Genomic DNA, 17,857 nt, shown 5'->3' with positions numbered 1-17,857 from the left:
ACAAAAGGCCCTGATTGTTATCCAGTTGCATCGCATCAAAGAAAGTACAGACATGACATAACACAGGATGATGATAAATATCAATGAGGTGTTTCTAGGCACATCTGTACAGTACACGAAAAATGAAATTTAACTGCTGTATGTGTGGCCAAAATCCCAATGGTCTATCCAGTCCAGCTTAATGTATGTTGTATTTACAGGGGCCTCTAGTACCAGCATTTTTGTCGATTCTACATTGCTATCAACTGCCCTGTGCTCCTGTTTGAGGGCATCTTGTCATTCACACTCACTTCAGTTAAGTCTGGTTATTGTATTAACTTGAGTCAATAGTACAGTCCTGCTTGTAAGCTGTTATCCCTCCAGTTGGCCCTTTTCCCCTCATCCATGCAGTGAAGAAGTCTAATCCGTGCAGGAAATCTGCTAAAGAAATAAACAATAATTTACAACTCTACATGTAGAAAGGAAAGCCTTACCAAAATCTGCAAAGCTCCTGGTGCAAAAGTGGTCCTTACAAATTAATATATTAATGAGACTTTTTCTCAACTGCCAAGTTGTGCTCCAAAAATAGTTTTGTATGGGGAAAGTCCAGGCATTACCTGTTTGTGTTAGCTTGCCAGTTCAAGAAGCCGGGGAGAAGGAGTACTCATGGCAGTCAGGTGAAGTTCCCGACGACTGGAAAAAGGGAAATATAACCCCCATTTTCAAGAAGGGGAAAATGGAAGATCCGGGGAATTACAGACCAATCAGTCTCACCTCTGTGCCTGGTAAAATCTTGGAGCACATTCTCCTGGACAACATGCTAAGGCACATGAAAAACAACAAGGTGCTTGGTGACAGCCAGCATGGCTTCACTAAGGGGAAATCCTGCCTGACCAATTTGGTGGCCTTCTATGATGGGGCTACAGAACTGATGGACAAGGGTAAAGCAGTTGACGTCATCTACCTGGATTTGTGCAATGCGTTTGACACTGTCCCACACGACATCCTTCTCTCTAAATTGGAGAGACGTCAATTTGATGGATGGACCACTCGGTGGATGAAGAACTGGCTGGACGGCCGCACACAAAGAGTTGTGGTCAATGGCTCAATGTCCGGCTGGAGACACGGTAACGAGTGGTGTCCCTCAGGGATCGGTGTTGGGACCAGTCTTGTTTAACATCTTCGTCGCTGACATGGACAGTGGGATTGAGTGCACCCTCAGCAAGTTTGCCGATGACACCAAGCTGTGTGGTCCGGTTGATAAGCTGGAGGGAAGGGATGCCATCCAGATGGACCTTGACACGCTTGTGAGGTGGGCTGATGCCAACCTTATGAAGTTCAACCACGACAAGTGCAAGGTCCTACACCTGGGTCGGAGCAATCCCAGGCACAGCTACAGACTGGGCAAAGAAGAGATTCAGAGTGGCCCTGCAGAGAAGGACTTGGGGGTGCTGGTCGATGAGAAAATGAACACGAGCCGGCAGTGTGCGCTCGCAGCCCAGAAAGCAACCGTATCCTGGGCTGCATCAAAAGCAGCGTGACCAACAGGTCGAAGGAGGTGATCCTGCCCCTCTACTCTGCTCTTGTGAGGCCTCACCTGGAGTATTGTGTGCAGTTCTGGTGTCCTCAACATAAAAAGGACATGGAACTGCTGGAACAAGTCCAGAGGAGGGCCACGAGGATGATCAGGGGACTGGAGCACCTCCCGTATGAAGACAGGCTGAGGAAGTTGGGGCTGTTCAGCCTGGAGAAGAGAAGGCTGCGTGGAGACCTCATAGCAGCCTTCCAGTACCTGAAGGGGGCCTATAGGGATGCTGGGGAGGGACTCTTTGTCAGGGACTGTAGTGACAGGACAAGGGGTAACGGGTTAAAACTTAAACAGGGGAAGTTCTTTCCTGTTAGGGTGGTGAGGCACTGGAATGGGTTGCCCAGGGAGGTTGTGAGTGCTCCATCCCTGGCGGTGTTCAAGGCCAGGTTGGATGAAGCCCTGGGTGGGATGGTTTAGTGTGAGGTGTCCCTGTCCATGGCAGGGGGCTTGGAACTGGATGATCTTGAGGTCCTTTCCAACCCTAACTATTCTATGATTCTATGATTCTACTCTTTCCCTTGGAGCAGTTCCTGGGGTTAGAATTTGCCTGAAGGTTGTGTGTCTGTGCATAATTAACTTGATGGTAAACATTAGTTACAGTTTTCACTGATTCTTACACAATGATTTTGATGGAAAAAGATTTTTCCACCTCAAGAACTGCAGCATCATTCCCTGGGACCAACTGCAGTTTGCCTTAAACTATGCGACTTAAAGACATGCAACCAAATTATGTCCTTCACATGATATCATCACCATTCAATGGAAGATATATCTAAAAACGTTTCCAAATGAACAATAAGCAAAATCACGTATTCTACGTGTGTCTCAAGTTTTGGTTTGTTTTTATTTTTAACCAAGATAGAATAAAACAAAGTCTTTCTGAGACACAATGTTTTTTCAGATACGTGAAAAATGCCATGACAAAATAGAAGTAATCCTTATCTTACTATGTGTGTATGAACTTATGAACATTTCTGAATGTGTCAGGTTTAGTGTAAGCATGGCATGCTTGGAAAGGTTCTCACTTTCCATATCTACAGCTTTGACACCTCACTGGGAAGCTCAAGACACAAGTTCTATTGTCAGCACACCCACGGGCATGATATTATATGGTCTGATCACAAACATAATTGAGATTCTCGTAATTTCATAGAATCATAGAATAGTTAGGGTTGGCAAGGACCTTAAGATCATCAAGTTCCAACCCCCCTGCCATGGGCATGGAAAATTTTCTAGGAATGTTACCAATACCACTGCTACTTACCTACACAACATAATCTAGCAAAATAAAAATACAGAATAGCTGGAATAGAAGCTGGATACAGCTGGAGTATTGCCTCAATATTATTTTTTAAAGGAATCATATTTCATGGACAAGAAAGACAGCCCCAAAGAAAAAGTGCAAGTAAATCACCAGTTTCAGTTGAAAACCGCATTTCAGATGCCACTCAAGACTGAACTGTCATGCCACTTTCTGTGCAAAAGAGTTAGGGAACATACAAAAAAGAAAATGCTTGTGATTCCTAGGTTGACAATGCCTGAAATCAGTGCAGTTGTGATTGAGTTCAGCTGGAAAGGAGGTCCGTCTGGATGAGCTGCAAGGAGAAGAAAAAGGCAGGAGCTGCAAGGAGAAGAAAAAGGCAGAGGTAAGGTCTAGTTACAATCTGTCAGCAGTGCCAAACACTTCTGTCTCTCCATTACCACATCCTATATACAGAAGAATCACAATGAAAGGACTAAAACTGTACTTCACAATGAGCACCTGTCTACTTGGATAAAGCTTATCTACATATACACTGAAAATAGTTATTAGTTCCTTCAATATTCATGATACTGAGGGATAGAGTGAGGATACTTATACGACATCTTTCATATGCTAGTGACTGACCTTGATCTATGCTATTTAAGGCAAGACTATTGTTGTCCAAGAACTGTCAAGACAGAGGTATAAGGATCTGTGGCCTAATCAAGTTAATGAAAATATTTCTTCCCTGATTATCAATATTCACATCTCAATTCAAAGTGTATATAAACCCTTAGCAAGCATATCTAGCACCATATATCTGAGATACTTCAAGTTTATCTGTATACCTTCACAGAAGACTTTTAAACACATTTATCAATTCTCAGAAGAGGTAACATTTACTACCTAGCACAGCTCAACAGGCTATGAACCAATCCCTGGATACTGGAACACACACACACAAATACAGCCTGTACCATCTTTTGCAGCAGGAGGTGAAAAACACACCCACATTTGAGTGGCAGGTGCTATCCGAAGCACCAATGCGCATTTACCTAAAAGCCTTGTTTGCCATTGCCAGTGATGGAGAGTGAGATGAAACAACTCAGCTTCTCCATGGGAAACCAGACTGCTCCTCCCAGAAACAGCCACCTGCCCTCAACATTATCAAGGATGATAGGAAGGAAAGGTAGCAGCCATTAACACAGCAAGCTGTGTGCAGCAAATGAATAATTTGGGGTTTATTATTTTAATTATATCCATGGGTAGAAACACACCACTGAGCAGCTCATTATAGGGAGAATGTTGTTTCTACGCCAGGAAAGAAAAGTAGCTGCTTTTATGTGGTCTAAGTTGAGAAAAGAAGGGAATAAATAGTCATGGAGTTCACAGGACAGGACAGGTTGCTTGTGCCACTCAGTCCTGTCACGAACAAGTGAAAGGTGGAACAGCCCAATGAACCACCTGGTTACCTTGACTATCTTTTCTTAATCATCAGCTATTCCTTGTTACCAGCAGAGAACAGTAACAGGCTGAAACTAGTCCTCCAAGTGCCCAAAGAAGCAGCAACCTAAAATTTAAAAGGCCTGATCTCCCTCACAGCCTATTTCCTTCATTGACCTAGCAGACCACAAGTTGCAACAAAGCTTCTCCGTAGGTTTTTTGTATGGTTAAATGCTAGGAAAACAGGAGCTGAAGCAGAGGTTTTCTGACTTTGAGCTCTGAACTGAGCTGGACTGCATCATAATAACTAGTTTGCTGCTCCACTTCTGCATGAGATGAGCAAATTTTACTGTTTAAGTCTGATGTTCCACCTGGCAGTTGCAATGTTCCCTCACCCTCATGTCATAGCAGTAGATTTTCATCTCAATTCCACCACAGGAATTACAAATTCCTATGTTTGTGGGGCTGCATACACAAATTAAACTCAGCATTCCAGATTCACCAATTGACTTCTTTACAGCATGTCAGTATTGACTCACTTAACTGACAAAAAAAACCACAAACCACCCAACAAAAAGAGAAACATTCCAGCTGAGTGCATAGAGCTCAATCAAAATAGTTAATCTGATCAGTTCTGTTTCACTCATAAACCCTCTTTTACGTTTCTTGAAGTCTGGCTAACTTACCAAGCTATTAATTGCTGGTTGGCATCTCATCTACATAAAAAAAAAAAAATGGGATGCATTATATTTTACAAATACCTCTGCCTACCTGCTCCCCTCCTGGCAACACAAAAGCCAATAGTCCTAGCTTTTATTTTCCAAACACATCAGCTATACTTGCAGCACTTGACTAATAGCTTTTAACACCTCTGGTAGAATAAGGACAACACCACCAATTACATGGAATTGCTTTGTTTGTAATGCAAGCACACCCATGTGAAGTTACTTTATAGTCTGCAGAGGGAAAAAACCCACAAAACTACAACCCCCAAAACAACCCCAAACCTAACAATGGAAAAAAAAGAAACCAACAGAAAACAGAAATCCTGCCTTAATGCAGGAACCCCTTAATTGAAAAGCTGAACAGTTCTATTTTGTCCCTCAATAAAAATTGAGTGACCATAAGCAAAACCATAAGCAAAATATTATACGCACTGTTAAAATCAGATTACATGATGATCTAGATAGGAGAAAGTTTAACCCGAGTTTTTCGAGGAAAAATACATCAGAGACCACAAATGATTACAGAAATGCCCTTTCCCCCTTCTCCTTTTTCTCTTGACAGTTATACAGCAGTATTATATTCAGGGAAACATCTGTATCTTGTCTTCAGTGTTTACTTACTTACCGTTGTTCATCTCAGAATTACATTTCTTGTCACTATTTCTGCTTTTTTGTGCAACTTGTAAGCACAACTCACATATACAATTGTTTTGAGCAGCTGCCTTAAGAGTTTAAGCGACACATCCATCAAAAGCTATACAATTTCACTTTCACAAGTAGGTACCCGCTTTGCTTTTATACACAGAGACCAAAACATTTTCTGCTGTGTATGTGTCCTGTAATGACTTATTTTAGATTAAAAAACACGAATACAGTTTCTCTGAAAAGAACAAAATATTAAAAACAAGAGCTCAGAAATACACAGGAGGACCACCATTACTCATCTCCACTATTCAGTTCCTATCAAAGTAATTGCGTGAACAGCTCTGCAACCGGAACAACTGGTGACTAATAATGGTGAGACCTGGCTAACTTGAGGTGCCCCTGCAGACACTGATGTGCATGGGACCAGCCCCAGGCAGATGCAGAGCCAACCTATGAGGGAAGTGAAGAGCCCATGCAACTGCAGACTTAACACTGGAACATGTGCACCATGGTGAGCCAGGTGCAGCAGCTTTGATGGGCTCTGTACAAATATATCTGTACTAAAAATGGCATCTCCATTCAGCACTGCACCAGAGTAAGCTAGCACTCCTCATCCAAAATCAGAGCATTCTGCTCAAGTTCTCTCATGACCTTCCCCTTTTCTTTTCTTGACTATAGTATTCATGAACCTTGCATTTTTAATGTGTGTGTTTTCACAATGGGAAGGGACAATGGGAGGAAATACTACTTTCCTCTTTCTGCTCCAGAAGGAAAAGTGAAGCACAAGGCAGATTAAGGGACTTGCACAGTGCCACTCAGGAAATTTGTGATACAATTCAGAACTGAATCCCATTTTTTTTCAGAGTAGTTTCCATCAAACCATCCTCCTGACAGCAGGAGTGGGATGCTCCAAAAGCATAATATGGAGATGCTTACCTAAAAATACGTTTAACCTAAAAAGCTTTAGCTACATACCTGAAGTAGATGACACCTAAAAAAATGATTTTCCTTTTCCAGCCTTATTCATGTTTTAATTTAAAAAAAAACCTCAACAGTTGTAATGAAATTATAAAAACATTTACCTTTCTTTGGGGTCATTAAAGAGCCACAGACAGATTATTGCTTGAAGTTACACAGTGTTTAAAGGTAATTGATAAGTACCTTTTTTTTTCAGATATAAAAATAGAATTCACAGCATTTGAATTATAAGCTATATAACCTAATAGGGTTGCTCATGTAACAAGGTTTATCTAGTTTCCATTCCTTGCTCAAGGCAACACTTCTGCAACACACATGTTTGAGCAAATCTGTCATTCATTTCCCATAAGCAGTCATGCATGCAACTCTGAAGTTAGTTCTTTTCAGTTTTTCTCAACTAATCAGATGGCAGCAACTCAATTGGGACTATGCATAATGCATAAAAAACCCCCACTTATTTTCATTGCAGAAATGTTGCCTATAACAGAGGGTATTTGTTCTAAAAATGGCCTTTTGCTAAGATGGTTCCCTATTCTGAAAGGTCAGTTGTTCTCTTTGTATATGTGGGCACAATCACTTTGCATGTAAAGGATTTTATTTCTCAAGTGTTTAAATTATTTCCATCTAATTATTGCAGATGGAATTCAGTCCTGCTCTCAGCTACCTGAATCTAAGACTGCTGAAATCAGTTGTTTAAGTGCAACTACCTATATGTATCTGTAAAAACAATTTATTAAATTTTATCAAGTATTTTATTATTTTGTCAACACCAGTCTCAAATTCTTTTCAGAGCCTGCAGGTTGCATTTAAAGCTGCCTTTTTTAAAAGCAAACAATGCCTTGGCAATAAAAATGGAAGTCATGGGATTTAAAAGAGTAGATTTTGGCTCATTCTGTTTAGAATTCACAATGTGTTTGTCCTATTTCTTCCTTGTAGCTGAAGGTGAAGCATAGCATGTATTAGTTTTATGCAACATTTAGATAAAAGCCCAGAGGTGAAGCTGGGAAAACAGTGAATAGAAAGCGACAGTGAATACTCATCAGCTGTCCAAATTAAATTGCAACACTGAACACAGTACCTTAAATTTCATTATCGGGAGTGAAATCTGACAGAAAAGAGTCATCAGCCCACAGAGTTTGGGCTTTTATAATGGCCTTATGTGCATAACAGTATCCCATAGTGATTTTACTGTGGTAAAGGAAGCATGTGAGAGCCAAACAGAAATATTAGCTCAAATTTTCTACCAAAGCCTCCAACTGCAAAGTAAAAAAAAAAAAAAAAAAAAAAAAATACAACAATCTCATGGAGAATCCACCCTTTCCCAAAGTCACTGAAAATTTATATTAAACTACAAAATATTTCTCCAGGTTTCTGGAATTTCTGCAGTCTATAGGAAAAATTTGTTCATTCCTACCACTCCTCATAATGCTGGGGCCAGCAGAGATTACAGCATTGCCAGAGGTGCTCTGAGAGCTCCAAGCTGTCCTCCCACCAGTGTCTCTTCTTTTTCTGTTACTGCAAATCTGAGCAGTTAATAAAAACAATCACAGTATCAGAATGGAATGGAATGATTGCCCTTCTGTGCTTCCTGCTTTAATGTGAACTCTTTTATAAGCAATAATACAACTTTGATTTTATTTCTTAGCATACATTAAATTATTTTGCAATATTAACAGATACAATATTGCCTGGAAGTGTATCTTATAAACGCCTGGCTTCCTCTTGAATTTTGACTTACTTTATTTACAGAGCTACATTGCTTGTGTACACAAGATCCATCTTATAGTATATTAAATTTTCAGTAGTTAATTTCTCAAAGGTTTGTTTACAGACAGTTTTCCCCAACAAACATGTTTTGCTTGACTAGGGATAGATAACATGCTACAATCCCTATCTCAGCAAGATTCTTGACTTAAAGTTTGCACATTTCCTATCGAAAATTCTTTGTTCTAAATAGCAATAACTCATATTAAAGCAATCCCCAGCATTCTGTCATCTGGAATCCACCTGTACCATTTCTAACTTATCTACCCTTATCTTGGGGACTCAAGTATGCTTCAACCAAGAACGTTTCACAGAATCACAGAATCACAGAATCCCAAGGGTTGGAAGGGACCTAAAAAGATCATCTAGTCCAACCCCCCTGCAAGAGCAGGGTAACCTACAGTACATCACACAGGAACTTGTCCAGGCGGGCCTTGAATATCTCCAGTGTAGGAGACTCCACAACCCCCCTGGGCAACCTGTTCCAGTGCTCTGTCACTCTTACAGTAAAGAAGTTCTTCCAGCTTCCTGTGAAAGAACTTCAAAAAACTCAGCACATCAATTCAATAGAAACAGTTAATAATTTAAAAATGTAATATAAAAGTATAAAACATTGTACAAAATGTTAGAAGTATGCTGAGCTGATAGCATTTTAAAATTCTAAATGGGAAGTCATTCAAAAGGAAATGATACTGCATTCTGAAGACACCACAGAATATTCTGTTTATGTGTTTATTTAGATGTTTCAGTTTCCAAAATATATTTATTGTTCCTTACACTCCTAAAGTGAAAATACTTTTAATTGACACAACCTCATGAACTTCAACAAAACTATAAGGAGGGTGGTAATTAACTATAGGGAGTGTAATTTCTTTTTTCCCCATCTGCCAGAAACATTCAGATTTTCCTTGATGGTATAATGGCACTTTACTATAAATTTAAGTTTTCCATAAGTTTCATTCTAAGATATTTCTATTCATCCACTGTAACTGTGGATATTTTGTTTCTTAGATGCTATACTAAAACTATCAACTCTGAGGCTATCTCAGATTTTTTAACTTTTACAAATGAATTAAGGACCAAAAGGCAAACAGGTCATTTCTCATGTGTTCAACAACCTGCATTTTGCAGGTCTAGTATTATTTTGTCTGGATGACAATAATCACTGTCCTAGTCGTCAGTTATTTACATTTCTTCAGACACAAAAAAACATCCTTCAGACTACAAGTCACCTTAATTCTGTGCCATCCAAACTTAGATAGCATTTGTATGCAAAATAATACCAGTGTGCCTAGTTTATACCCAGATAATTAACAGCAGCTCCCATCCACTGAAACTTACTGGCACAAGAAAGGGACAGTCATCTGCTCTGAACAGCTTTGTCACGCAGTGAAGGAAGACCATAGACATCTTCTGGTTCTTGTGCTTCAGAAAGTGAAACACCTCAAAGGAAAATTGGCCCATTCGGATTTTTCCATTTTCCATTATAGTTGTCTGTGGGTCCTTGTCACAGCTAGTTTTTGTAGAGAAGATTAAAACTAGGATAAGCAGCTGTATTAGCATTTTGAAGCTCTTGACTGAGAATAAGGTAACTTAAGCAATAAGTTCAGTGCTTCAGCTCCTCAGAAAAGAACACAGCACCCTAAATGTGAAACATGGGAAACCACAAACTGCCTGTTAGGCTGCAGAGTCCTGTGCTGAAATGCATTTGTACAAAAAAGAAGGTTTTGTTTTGCAACACCACTGTTATAACCAAGGTACCATTTTATTCAAATGCCCAGAGAAACTTGAGACCTGAAACAAAGAATAATCAGTTATGCTAACCGGTATAGACAGGCAACTTCACATGAAGATACCTCTCCAGCAGTCATCGCTGCTAAGATTTAATCTGAGATATGCCAAGATGTTTTTCAAGGTCCCAATTCCAACAAATGTTATTGCTAGGAGTAGAAGCACGAGCACCTATTTATCTTTAATTATTTGCTTAACTACTTCCCTGAACTGGAGTCTATGATGGTTTATATCACTGTCATTCATCACAATGATACCTTTAGTAAAATAAAGGCCAGTTTAGCTATTCAGTTTGTATGTTTATGGTATCTCTAATAGAGCCATTTTGGATACATGCTTCTCTACCTTCATAATTCTTACGACTTTGCACTTGATTCTACGTTTATGTTCATAAGCCACCTAAGTCCTGACATATTATCCATAAGCCTAGCCTTGGTCCTCCCTACTAACATTGCTTAGACTTTCCAGGCAGTTTAGAACACTGCTACTGGAGAGATTTATAACTGTATTTTAAAGGAAAGACCCACAAGACACTGGGTGTGCACAGGACCCAGTATGACCCAGTACTGCAAAAAAGATCATATTGAAGATCATCGCTGGGATTACCAGATGGTGTGCTGTAATAGTAGTCCATCAAAATACTCCACCTGCACAAGAAGCAAAGTGATAGATGAGATGAATTGGCAACATAAGAGTAGGAGTGGAGAGCAAATAAGATGAGGAGATAGTAAGGCAAGTGTACAAACTGATAATGCAGGCTGTTACACTGAAGCTGAGCCACTGTATTTAACAGGTCACATACAAGTCATCCTACATTTCCAATATATCACCTATTTGTTCCCACTACTTAAAAAACCAAACAACACAGTACAACAGCAGAATTGTATACATCAAATCATTTTGTTTCATGCAAGTCAGCTGCCATACCAACACAGGTTGTGTACTTCCTCTCAGAAGTCATGGTCGCACAGGACTAGAATCAAAACCATCCCACTTTTAAAAGCCCTGGAGTTCCTCACTTGATCTTACAGAGGCTCTTTCTTAAATAAGAGCGATGTAGGATTTAAAGTATAATTCAGAAGAACTTTCACCATGACAACAACAGCAAGATATGCATTCAATTCACCATCAAGGACCTGATACCCTAGATGTGAGGGCAGTGATTACCAAACACCAACCAATATTTTGACATATAAAAGGCTATGAGGAAAGATAGTTGCTTCTAAATCAGAAAAATTTGCAACACCAGAGCTGAATAGCAAGCAAAACAAGAAATAACATCATTCGCGGTACCTGCCATCAAGGTTAGTTGCTCTTACAGCTGCATATATTTTGGTTTTCAAAGGTAAACCTGTACTTGAAATAAGGAGCTGCTGGCTGTAGGCTGAATCCTGAAAAACAAACATTGCCTCAGTGTACCAGAAATCCCACTGTAACAACCCACCTGCAGCCACAGACTGAACTCCCACCTAATTTTTCTGACCTTTCTATGTGGGACAGTCATTTACTTTGTCCTCTATAAGGGAAGAAGTAAAAAGCAGTGCCAGAGCACTTGGCTACAAGTTTGTAAAGATGAGTAACACTTAACTACGCTTATCCTATGCAACTATTCTGGGAAACCTGTTTATGATTTTATGAAGTGGTTGGATCAGTGATTAAAGAAAATGTATCAACCATTAAGGGTCTCAGCACCTATAGGCAAACATAGCAACTACTGTAGTTTTCTAAAGGAGGAGCTTGAGTAGCTTGTCACAGTGCCCCAGGAGATAGCAATGCCACCAGGCTTTATATATCTTAAGCTGTATTCTGGAAGAACAGACACATTCTATTGTGCAAAGGGTAGTTTTGATGGAAGTTGGCTTGTTTAAGACTATAAGTAAACATTTTCATTTAAAATCCAGTATTTAAAGAAGCTGTTTCAAGAAAGCCATATATAACATAAAAGTTGGGAATTTCCCATATGCTACTACATGGATATAGCTGTTTTATTGGCTTCTTGTTCGAAGCCTGAACCATTAATGTCAGCACAGCAACAAAGCTACAAAGTGTATCTGAGCAACAGTTGTTAATTCAGCATATCAAAATGCACTTCCTGGTAACATCACCCACACCAAATTGGTTGCTAACTGTCGTGGTTTAAATTGATCCACACAGCTCGTCCACTCACCCCCCCACCCCACCCCCCCCCGACCTTATCATTATTATTATTGGTGGTAGCAGCAGTGGTTTGTGTTATACCTTAGTTACTGGACTGCTCTTATCTCAACCTGTGGGAGTTACATTCTTTTGATTCTCCTCCCCATCCCTCCAGGAGCCGGGAGGAAGAAGGTGGGGGGGAGTGAGAGAGTGGCTGCGTGGCTGACTGAGCTTAAACCATGACACATAGTTGTTCTGTTTTTCTTAAACAGTAGGTTTTATTCAGTTAGACGTTTACAGGAAAGCCTAAAAGCACATAGCCACTTAGGCTCTGTGAAAGCCTGATAAACAATTTGCAATTAAACTCTGAGACTATCATGTCTCCTTTTGCCTTTCCTAATGATAATGTGCTAACACCACAAAAAAAAAAAAAAAAAAAAGGAAACATCACCTTGTGAGGGAGGATGAAAGCGAGCTGAGAGATGAAGAGTCAATGTTAGGAAATAATACTCCAGCTAAAGTTTAAAAGTATGCTGCTTTCAGTCAACAGCTAAATTTGTACACAGCCCCTCACCAATACCAAGGGTGAACAAGAGCCTTGAGGTCTCTCCCAAACCCAGGACTCCCTGACGGGGACCAAGTGAGGCCACAGAATCAGAGCTCACAAGACCATGGCTGTCCAAAGAAACATTCACAACTAGACAGGCTATAGACAATGCGCAAGCTGTCTGTGTACACACCGAGCCCCAGGATGTGAACCAGAAGGGGATATCCATCACTAGAATCTGCCAGACTCTGCACTATTGTTCATGCTACTGCCACTTGCTAGACCAAGTAATATGGCTGAAATCAGAAGGATAAGACAGCACTGTTCATGATCGACTTGTAAACTCAGTGGGTTAGGGAGGATGAAAGCCCCTCTTGACATCTGCTATTTGAGGAAAAAATGTGCTTAGTAGGAGCATCAAACACATTTATACCTCACTGTTTGCAGAATTGGGCCCTGAAAGGCAGCAAATATGTGGTGTTCAACACTCACCCTGAGAAATTTAGCTACCCTCAGCCTGCTCTATCTTTTTGATCACAGGTATATTTAAAAATGAGAGAATTATAATCTTCATATTAACAGATTATACATTATTTGTAGCTCTGCTCTGTCAAACGTAATTTTTTTAAGCATGCTGTTGGAAAACGTCCTGTTACAATATTTTTAGCTCATTATGTTCAAAGCATAAAACATAGACTTTTAAATCTGTTGCATGACTTATAACTCAGCATCATGATGGCATGAATAATAATGCAAAAAAATCAGATTCATAATTTACAAAAATGTTGCTTGATTGAAAAATTAATATTTAAATCAGGTATTTAAAATGAATGAATAAAAATTTTAATCAACATAAATATATAATTTTGTGGATGTTAAGTAAAGGTTTAAGCATTTTTCATGTTTTACTGTCACCACTCATATTTATGTAATAAAAGCTTTTTTAAGAATGCATGTCCAAGTTAAATTACCTAAACCATATGGAAATAAGTGTTAGTTAAAAACTGTTAAAATTACTAACTCATCTTGAAAGTCCATGCAATAAGGTCACAAGTGCAGCAGGCTACAGATTTTGAACAAATTCCACATCCCTCAATTCAATTACAAGTGATCAAAACACTCTGATGAGGCTTGAACATAAAAATACCCCAGCAAGAGGTTTACAGTTTATTGTGAATGAACAAGTCTGGAATATTTTTACAGAATTCTAGAGAGTACTCACTGTTTTAGTACAATGTACACATACACAGACATATATAGTAATATGTACACACACACTCTTTATAAATGCAAACGCAAGTATGCACTCTGGAGTATGATTGTTATTACTACAACTGATTAGTCATGTGGTACTACAACCTGAAAGCCAGAGCACTAAATTGAGGAACTGTATAAATATAGGTCAAAAAGACCCTGCCTGTCCTCAAAGACCAGCCATATAAATAAAAAAGAACAGGTGCATGTGAACAAAAAGGACAAAGGAACTCAGAGATGAAAGATGCCTGGATGAAAGGCCTGGTTCATGGGAGCAGTGAGAAGGGAATAGCAAATAATAAGGAGGACTCCATACTTCGCTCTGCTAATCTGGCTTGTACCCACATAGTGCAGAGGTGATTTTAGTTCAGGTCATACTACTATGTTTTATACTCACATTGTAAAGAAACAAATTCAAAGTGCTGATAAATGTACCATTGTTCTTTCTCACAAAATAGCAGCTGATGACCTACAACAGCAGCAGAAACCGAAAACCATCATGAAGATATCTTTGTGTGTGTGTCCTGGGTTCAGCAGTAGCAGTCATTTTTCTCCTGCTTAGTAGTTGGTGCAGTGCAGTGGCTTTGACTCTCAGCCTGGGAACAGCGCTGATAACACCAATGTTTTTAGTTGCTGCTCAGTAATGTTTAGTCTAGCCAAGGACTTTCTAAGTCTCATGCTCTGCCAGGGAGGAGGGGAAGCTGGGAGGAAGCAGAGACAGGACGCCTGACCCAAACTAACCAAAGAGGTATTTCATACCACTGCAAGTCATGCCCACTATATAAACTGGGGGCAGTTACCCGGAAGGGTTAGATCACTGCTCGGTCAGGCTGGATATCAGTCAGCAGATGGTGAGCAGTTGTGTTCTCTTCCCTTGTTACTTCCCTTATGATTATTACTGGTGGTAGCAGTAGTGATTTGTGTCATACCTTAGTTATTGGACTGTTCTTACCTCAGCTCGTGGGAGTTTTGATTCTCATCCCCATCCCTCCAGGAGTTGGGGGAGAAGGGGGGGGGGGCAGGGGGCGAGTGAGCTGCGTGGCTGACTGGGCTTAAACCACGACAGTTATAAACTTCAGAAACAGAAATTTATAGCTGGAGCACTGACAGAAGCTTAACTATGAAGAAAGTAATGAATACTGTTGAAAACACAAATCACAAAAATAACTAGCAGAAAGGCAAAGCGACAAAAGGATCATGATGTACAAGGTTTAGTCATGGACATATTTTATTTTGAACTCTATATTCACAAGCTTACAAACTATTACATCAAGAATTTCAATTTTTTTGGTGCCTCCATTTTCTCATCAGACAACCTGACTTTTAAAGTAAGCTTTACATTATTTAAGGCTCTCTTCGTGAAGGCAGCTCTTCATAAACTATGTTATCTCATACAATGATGTTACAGCATTTTCTTTTCCTTTGTATTACCTCTTCTTTAAGTGCTTTTTCCTTCTTCTTTACTCTTGCACAGCTAAAAAGTACTATGTTGACAATACTGCTATACTGAGCATATATTTAAGTGTATGTGCACGTGTATGCATACACATGGGCTTACACAAACACAGGAATGAAACAGATAGAAATAAAAAGCACACTTATGTAGCAAGCTGGGTATTGTTAACTAAGTGCTTCAGTGGATAGCTACAGCTAAATTTGTACAGCAATCCAGGCAAATAGATGATAATTGTCAGTGCGTCTGGTGTACCAATATAGCCTGAAACATTACCTACCTGTACCACTGAGGTATTTCCATAAGCACTGGTACCTTGAGCTGAGAATACCTATTGAGGGAGACAAGAAATTACTACTATCAGAAAGTTAACTGTGGAAGAAAAATTACCTAAGGACAGTGATGCTTTGGCCTGTAAATCACCCAGATACCTTCAGAAAATCCTTCAAAAATTAATTCAGCTTAATAACATGTTCCCTGTGTTTTGTTTTTCACCTCCCCAAAGGTGAAAAGATACAAGGGAGTCTATTGGTCTCTATGGGGCATCTGCAAGTCACTTTGGAGTGTTCAAGGGCTGCTGTGGGGTGTCTATCAGTCACTGTGGGACTCTATGGGATGTCTATAGGGTGTCCATGGGATGCTGTGAGAGTTGTTCTTATGAGCCCTCTGCAGCTGAATGGGAATTCCACGGAAAAAAAAGATATTTCTTGTTTAAATAACTCCCTGCTTCCTATCCCACCCCCATGGAAGTGACCAGAGTAAGAACATGAATACTAGTTATTTCAGTGCTGTGGATGACTATGGGCTGTCCATCGGGTGCTGTGGATGGCTATGGGTTGTCTATGGGTCACTGCAGGTTCATCAAGACTTGCTGTGACGTGTTTATGGGTAGCTCTGGGACCCTATGGGGTGTCTATAGGGAGTCTATGAGGCTTGGGGGGGGCTTAGAAGTGATCTACTGGGGCTCTACGACGTGTCCATGCGTTGCTCTGGGTCACTATGGGGTAGCTATAAAAAAAAAAAGTTACTAAAAGTCACTAAATCAAATCTGAAGTGAGCAAAACATAAGCAAAGTGAATAAAAATTGATAAAAGTGGAAGAGTCTGAATAAAACTTGAATAAAAGTGAATGAAAGTTAAAAAAATAAAGAATGAAAGTGAACTAAAAAAATCAGCTGGTGTTGGGGCACTTATGGGATGCAGGATGCTAGTGGGTGCTCTGTAGTGCACTTAGGGCCTTATGGAGTGCTGTGTCACTGATGACGCTGATGATGTCATTGTGGTCCTGGTGACATCATGACACCAGGAGTCAATAAAAGCTGTGGGACACATCTTTAGGATCTATAGGACTCTATGGAACTGTGGGAGTGTGTCTATGGGTCACTGTGGAATATCTATGGAGTGTCACTGTATTGCCATGGGGCAGTGTGGGAGTCATGTCATGCCATGTCATGTGTGTCTCACCTTCGCAGGGGGTTCAGGTCAATCCTGGAGTGTAGGCTGGGCCCGGTGCAGTCACTCCAGCTCAATTAAACTGATATGCAGCCACACAGAACAGGAATAAAACTGAAAAGTGAATAAACACCAGTGAAAGTGAACAAACCTGAATAAAACTGAACAAAAGTGAATTAAATGTGAAAGAAAAAGAATAAAGGGCGATAAATCTGACTAAATCTCCAAGCAAAGTGAAGATCACTAAGAAGTAAATAAAAAGCAAATAAATCTGAACAAAACCACATAAATGTGTATTAAAAGCAAACCAAGTACATACAAGTTAAAATTGTGTGCAACCTCTCCGGTGCTCATTCCTGGCCATCCTGCAGCATGGCAGCGTGCAGAGAGCGATTGTACGGCTCCTGTTCCCACAGTCAAAGAGCCAGGACAGAAAGCTGATGCTGGGCCTCTTCTGCACACGATGAGCTCTGCAACAGACCCACCGGCACTGCTCTCGCTCCTCCCTTTCCTAAATACAGGTCCAATTGTGTGCAAATTCTATGGCACCGGCCCCTGACCATCCTGAAGCACAGCTCATGGTAGCCTCTGAAAAAAAACTCATGAACAATCATCACCACCACACCCCCCCCCCCCACCCCCCAGAGCCCTTCCGGTCAGCACCCTGAATGAGGGGGGAGTCTTCGGTGGGCGCCCCCTCCCCGCGGTACATTGGACCCCCCCGAATGGAATAAACCCCCATCACTGCAGCCGCCTCCTGGTGTTATTTGGGATGGAGGGACCCCAAACATTTGTGGGGGGGCTTTGGGGGTTCCCAAACGCTTGGGACCTGTTGGGGGGGGGGGGAAAAGTTGCTGAGT

The 17,857-nt window shown here is 40.5% G+C and overlaps 1 pseudogene; it reads right to left on the bottom strand.

The window, feature by feature from the left end:
• Nucleotides 1–2,986: 2,986 nt before the first annotated feature.
• On the bottom strand, nucleotides 2,987–17,611 carry LOC136012627 (zona pellucida-like domain-containing protein 1; annotated as a pseudogene).
• Nucleotides 17,612–17,857: the final 246 nt, after the last annotated feature.

The sequence above is a fragment of the Lathamus discolor genome, chromosome 4 (genome assembly GCF_037157495.1).
Source record: "Lathamus discolor isolate bLatDis1 chromosome 4, bLatDis1.hap1, whole genome shotgun sequence".
In the NCBI taxonomy this organism is placed as follows: Eukaryota; Metazoa; Chordata; class Aves; order Psittaciformes; family Psittacidae; genus Lathamus; species Lathamus discolor.
The sequence above is the reverse complement of the archived record's forward strand: the minus strand, read 5'-3'. Positions and strand labels throughout refer to the sequence as shown.